Source organism: Serinus canaria, chromosome 4 (assembly GCF_022539315.1).
Source record: "Serinus canaria isolate serCan28SL12 chromosome 4, serCan2020, whole genome shotgun sequence".
NCBI lineage: Eukaryota > Metazoa > Chordata > Aves > Passeriformes > Fringillidae > Serinus > Serinus canaria.
In genome coordinates, this window is record NC_066317.1 from 65,844,464 (window position 1) to 65,851,825 (window position 7,362).

Genomic DNA, 7,362 nt, shown 5'->3' on the forward strand with positions numbered 1-7,362 from the left:
AAATGACTTCTTGTTCTTATCTCCAATGTGACTTAAAAATGACATGAATAGAAAGAAATTGTTATTAAACCAGATTCAATCATAACAATAAATGCATGCTTGAAAGGCAGCATGCTGTTTATTGGTGTAATTTTCTGACTTGTGCATTCTGAGAAGGCACAGCACCTAGTACATCAGATGAAGTGAAATTAAAATCAGTCTGAGACAGCAGTGAATAACAGTGAAGACAGAGAACAACTGCATTGTTTCAATGTTCAGACACAGAAATTATGGACATTGAGAAGGGAATGGGAACTTCAGGCTCTCTTAACAAAAAAACTGAAGCCCTTTAAATAAATAAAAAGAATCAAAGTAACTGAGATGGATTCTGAAAACCTGAAACCAAACAAGTTGCCTAATAATAATGAATCAGACTCTTGCTGTGTGAATTGAAAGATAATGATTTGCTTGCTGTTTCTCTATTCTCCATTGTGATCTTAGGATCACACCCAGCTTTTTAAAGTTTTTTTTCCTCTTTGTTACAACAATTCCATAAAGCCACTAAAACCTTGATATGGGAATGCTTAAGGACATTTTAACATTATTATACTTGCAAATTTTACCACTTGAGAGAAGCTGGGCTTCTCTCAAGTGAGAATGAGAATGTCTTTCCAACTGTAAACCTTTGCTGTCTGTTTTCTTACTTTTGCTGCATTAATTGTAGAGGAATCTTTGTAGAATTCCATTTAGGAAAGGCAAGGAAAAAAGTGTTCCCTGAGGGCAATACAAATGTGGTAGGAAAAATAGTAACATAATTAAAATATCAGAAACCAGGTAATTTTAAAAAGTCTGTTCACCCCAGGATTTTCTACCACTTGATTAAAAAGGAAATGCTCCCAGCTTTAGCCTATTATTAACTTTTCTTTCCCAATACTTCAGGGCAAAGAAGACAGAAAACAGAATAATGGAGTAAAGAAAATGTCTAAGCTAGACAAACCCCTTAAGGCAAAGGCATAAAGTTTCAAGTTCAAGGTACTAAACCCACAAAATGACACAGCCAAATTGTACCTTCAGATGCCAACAGCAAACACAGCATTTTAATGAGAAGTAGGTGGATGTGCATGAATCAAGTACAGCAACTGCAGTTCCTCAAGAGCAAACACTGACTCACACCTTTCTCAGTGTATGAGCCCTTCCACAGCCTCACAAGCCATGGGTGTGGGAATCCTTAAAATCAGAGGGTTTAAAAGGCAGCCTCAGAGAGAGCAGAGCTGTGATTACAGCTAAGCAGTAGCCACAGAAAAGTTATAGGAGATGGAGAAAGTAAGGACAGCTAGAACAAATGTCTGTGTATTAATGCTTGGCTAGAATAACTCCCCAAGGTATAAAAAAGTACATCTAGCAAGATATTAGGAACTTCTAAGCTTAATAATAACTTAATAACTTAATAATAAGCTTAATAATAGCTCCGTGCCTTGTGTTTTAAGGCTCACAAGCAGGTTTTGAACTCCAAATAAGCAAGCATTTTTTTACCTCAAGGTATGTGCATTGGAAAGCAGGGCAACCCTGATGAGGGGAGGGAATGATGAGGAGGAGTCCGTGGATATCAGAAAGCTAATTAATTACTTTATTATACTATATTATTCTATATTATATTACACTACATCTAAACTGAATCTGCACAAGCACCCAACTCAACTGCACTGCCCAGAACCTGGTGACTGTCAGCCCACAGTCCCAGCACACACACCTGGATTCCATTGGTCAGTGAAGCAAAACACTCACACCAGAATCCAATTAACAATTCCTTCAGGTAAACAATCTTCCACAATGCATTCCACTTGTTCCAAAACATAGGAGCAGTAAATGAGATAAGAATTGTCTTTTCTTTCTCTGAGGCTCAGAGAATGTGAATCCCAGAAATATTCTTGGGAAGTTGTGCCTGGCTTTTCTCTGTGAAAAGAAATGCAGCTACATACGTGTGCTTAGTGGTTGGATAAATCTACTGTCAATGTGCTTTTGCTTTGTGTGATTGGTCAAAAAACTTTTAAAGTGAGTTGTAACATTGAGTTCTTTGTCTGCTGCCTGGGCTGTGAGCTGCCGGCATCTTCCCACTGTCCTGACCATGGAATGAGACTGATGCTGGAAAACAAACAGCTCGAGATGTGTCCCACAGCAGCCCCATCCAGTTTGTGGTTTGTACATAAACCCCTGGCTGGCAACACTGGGGTTACACACCTCACCAGGACCACCTGGCAGCCCCACTGGAGCTGTGCATGCTCAAGCCTGTCCCAGCAGCACACAGACCAGGTTAATTTGCATCACGTGCACCTCATTAATCCACATTCATTTGTTTCACTCTGCGAGCAGCGAAGGCAGATGCCTGCAGGCTGTCACTGTCTCAGCTGACTGCTTGCAGCTCCACACCACGTTAAAAATCTATTGCTTGTCATCAGACCATCACATTCCTGCTCCTCAAAGGGAGGAAAGATGAGCAACAACTTGGATGCTGAGAGTGTCAGGTGTGTCAAGCTGCAGGCAAAGAGCAGCACTGAAATCCCTTTTGGCTGTGGGCAGCAGGAAGCATGGTCAGTGCACAGGAGGAGTCAGAGAGCAAACACAGAAATTCACTCAGATATCCACAGAAATTCAGCTTAGAAAGGGCAGGCAAAGGTAACAGACTTTAAATGCCCTGCCAAGTACACTGGACTGTGGTGTTACAGCTCTGCATTCCAAGTGAGGAAGGGAACCTCTTCCAGTGGGATTTCCATTTCTGCAGTTAGGTGAATGTCTTTTCTCCAAGGCAACAATATTGTAGTAGCATTAATTTTAATTTTCTCACTGAGTTTACTCTCTGAATATATTTTGAGTGATTTTTGTTTTCAAACCTCATGGGAATGCACAGAAATGAAACACCAGACTGGTTTCTGCTTGGAAATGAAAGTTGTTAATGCTGGCACTGCATGTTTCCATAAACTAGTTTCATCACTCAGACCCTAAGAATTTTCCCCCACAGAATACTGAAACAAGAGTTAACTTACAAGTTTTCATATGCATCTTTGCACATTACATTAGCTACAACACAGGACTAAGCCTGCCCTCTGCTTCCTCCTTCCTATCACACCCCTGAGATCTGGGCCAGATTATCAGGGCTGCAGCAGACTCAAATCAGCTATTCTGCTTTTATCAGGAAAATAAAAAAATAAAAAAGCAGCACTTTTTTATAGTCCCAAAAGATTTTCATTGAAACCAGTAGCTCAGGATTTCAGAAAACAAGTATTTGATTTTTTTTGTTTCAGTTTCTGTGAGCATGGTTTGATCCAGCTGTGCTTTACTTCTTGAAATACACCAAAAACTTGACTGGGGTGCAGCAGAAAGCTGAGTTAGTCTATGCTGAGTGGTTGATTCCTTCCAGAGAAGAATCCTTAGGATAATACATTCTTTTCCCTTTCCACACTGGCATGTTTTAGTTCTCCTTGTGCCCACAGTAAGAAACACACCTCACTTTGCAGCTTTCTGGGGCAGGTCAAGACAAGGTGCTTGTCCTTCTGCCCAGCTCTGCTCTGACATACAAATGCTCCCATTTGATTGTGAGAGAGCACTTTGTACACTGTTTTTTCCCAGCCTCCTCTCAGAGCTCTTTGAGATGGGTTTGTGGAATACTGGGTGAGAAACATGAACAGTAAATTGGTACCCAAACTCTTTCTGCTCTCCAGTAAGTGAATAAGATGTGCTGAAGAAGGGAGAGAGGAAAATGAGTAATTTCTTACATCTGAGAGATATTTATTGAGTCTAGAAAAAGGATCCATGACTTTAACTACAGATTGACTCCATTCCTACAGGCACCAAGGGGTTTTAGCTTGTTAACACTGAGTCAAACTAAATTCCTTATACAAAAATAAAAATTATAAATTCTTTATAATTTTATCAAACAACACACACATGCTCCAAAGGGAGGATGTGTGTATTGTGTGATAAAATCACTAAGAGTTGTGCCATTGAGTCCTTCCAAGCTGAAAGTTACTGCTGATTTTGCACTGAAGAAAAGCATGCCCTCTGTTCTCACAGACCAGAAAGTACCCATAATATGCAGTTCCACACCTTTGTTTGGCAGAGGTATGAACTGACAAACACAACCAACAATCCTTGCTGTGCCTGGCTCATGACAAAACCTAGACCAGCTCTGCACTAAAAATAAGAGTGTGAGCTACCTCTAAAGGTTAAAAACCACAACCCTCAGACTCCTAAACCCCTTGAAATTTCCAGGAGCTCAAAGTGCTTCTGAAGTTGTTCATGGACCAAAGCAGATTTTGGAGTTCAGAAACATGACAATTCAATTTAGGAAATATGTGTGAAAATAGGAATTTAAACCTAAACATAGCAAGACCATACTGGAACTTTCCCCAAGTATATTCCTTTGGAGAGCTCTCATACTTTCCTCCAGAAAGCTGACTGCTTAAAATAGCTGCCAGCTTTCTAAAGGGAGTGATTCATTCCACTGGAGTTATTTCTGCTCCCAAGAATACTAATAAATTTAACAGACAATGGGGAAAGCTGCTGCTAATGGATGTCTCACATACTTTAAATAAAGCCCACATTTATGCATTGCTAAGTGTGGGGGGTTTTAGTTTTTTAACTTGATTTTCATTATACAACCCATCAGTCAGTGTTTAACCACTGACCAAAGCTATTCACTGAATTGTAGTGACTGCTAGTAATTATTTAGTAACTGCCTTGTAATTACCTCAGAGCTAGCAGAACCTGCCTAGTTATTCCCAGTAACTACTAGAGCTAGTAAGTCCCTAGGAACTGCTCAGTAACTACAAGAAGAGCCTCTCAGTAACTACTAGGAAGAGTCTAACAACATTGCAATAGCTTATTAATAATAATATTATGAAATTAATATGATAATAATTGTGGTAACTTCTGGTAACTTCTTAGTGCCTAACAAATGCTAGTAATGAATTGTAGTGTCTAATATCTAACTTTTACTGATATAAATATCTAACAATTACTAATACAATACAATTACTAATTACAATATCTAACAATAACATTTTCTAATTTAAATATCTAGCAATTACTAATATATATCCAACATTTACTAATCTAATATCTAACAATCACTAAATTACTAATTACTGCCTTGTAACTGCCCAGTAAATAATAATTTCTGTCTAACAGCTCCTAGTAGCTACTCAGTACCTGCCTTACAATTATTAGTAACTGCCTTGTGACTGCCTAGCTCATTCTATGCCTAATACCAGCCCTTCCCTTCATGGCTCCATTGACCCAGCCCTTTTCAGGGCTGAATTCCTCTCAGCCCCATTTGTTCCCACCCCAAGGAGAATGGGCAGAGTAATTTCCCCCCACTTTTCCCCAAAAAGGGGCTTGATTGAGATCTGGGCCTCCTCTCACCCTGTGAGGGGTCACACTGGGTGTTAAAGCTGGGTTGCAGTGGCAGGAGGAGTCTCAGGAGGGATTTTCTCCTCCTGCTTTTTCCTTTTTTCCTCTCTAATTCATGGCTTGTCTGAGCTCTGCTCGCAGCAGTCCAAAGCTGCTGCCATTAAATTTGCTAAAATCGTGCTTTGGATGGTTTTTAGAGGGCAGCAGAGGGTGATGTTAGTTCTGCTGTGGGAGGATGGGGACACTCACCCCTCCAGCCCAGAATCCAGGCAGACCCAAGGCCCAGAATAATCTCCTGCTGAGGGCTCAGCCTTTTCCATGCTCTAAACTGGCGCTCTTCTCCAGCTGGCTCTGAAATTCAATGTTTTGTTCAAGGGGCTCAGAGTAGGTTCACTGCTTTAAATATAGATTGAAAAAGAAGGAATCTCTGATATCCAGCTCCTACTTTGAAAATTTAGATTCTTTGTTGTAATTTTATTATTCTGTTATTCTGTATTATTTGTTATCTGGGAACCAGAAACAACTCTCGGTGTGATTAATGACTGTGTTCAATACAGCCACACTCCAAGCTGTGAGAGTTTGGGAGGAAAAAAACAATCAACACTGATTTTAGAGTGCTGAACTCCTTCTGGCAATTTCTAAAAGATCCAAGAGCCAAGGGAATAACCTCTGAACAAGAGATGAGACCAGAGCATCCTGACATCACCCACCACACGTGCAGAGCCTTGCAGCTAAAGCTGTAATTGCTTGTAGGAGTTAATTGCCTGCAGTGACTTTTCTGGGCTGCACAGGATGAACTGGGAGCCTTGGGGTGGCTCTGGGGCAGCTCTGGCCTTCCTCAGGAGCAGTGGAGGTGTCTGGTTGTTATGGAAATACTGCTCAGAGCCACATGAACAGCCAGATCACCCTGAATTTATGGATTGACACTGTTTGTGCTTGGCACAAACAAGACAAGGTACTTGGCTTGCAGGCAGGCCATAAGACAGGGATTTGTTATGATACCAGACTTCATCTGCAGGCAAGAAACACTGCCAGAGGCTTTTAGCAGAAGCTGCTGAGCAGTTCTGTGTCTCAAAGAGCCCAGTGATACTTCCCACTGCCTTGGAAATGTAAAGGACTTTACTGCCACAGCATGCACAGGATTTACCCTCTTTATTTCTCTGCAGTTCACTTTTGCTGTTAACCAGGCAGATTTTCCTGTGCAGCACAGAGATGTGGGAAGAGGACTGCAATCACTGTTATCTGCACAGTGCTTAGAGCAGGACACAGCCTCAGGTTTGTGAGATTAGCAGGAATCAGCCCTGGGAAGTGCTTGTAAATGATAAAGAAATGCTGAAGGGCAGTGTGGGCTGGGTTCAGTTTTCACAGTGAGTTCACTCTTACACATGAGGGCCTTTCCTTGTGTCTCCCTGAACTTGCACTGGTGCAGAGAGTAAAGCCAGGGCTTTGCTGCTCCTGAGTCTGGTCTCTCTGTTGGACCATCCTTTTCCACTCAGGAGGCTCAGATTCTCTGCCACAGCTGAGCACTGGAGGTGGGGACAGCTCTCAGGTGCTGGTTCAAAGAGGTTTGGTGCATCCAAGAGGGTGAGAGTATCAGGATGTCCTGCTTGCTCCTGCAGTCTGTGCTGAACTGTTGGTGTCCTTCCAGCTCCTTCCCCACTGCTCTGCACACACGCTGCCCCTGGCATTTGGGACATGCATTCCTCTTTTCCTGGTGGTGACAAGATGCTGAGAATGTCAAGGCACATGTTTCTCTGTTATCCCTGCCTCTAAACTCGCTGTCCATCTCTTGGAGGGTAAAAATAAAGCAGCTTTGTTTGATTTCTAGAAAAAGCCAGACGGCAGTGCAGGGGTCAGAAATAGGCATCCCAGCCCTCCCCATCCCACTGTCTCAGCTGTTGCTTCCTGAGAGACAGAAGCATGTGGTGGCTAAAAATATCCTGTGAGGAGAATACACTCTCTCTCCAATGGGAGAGT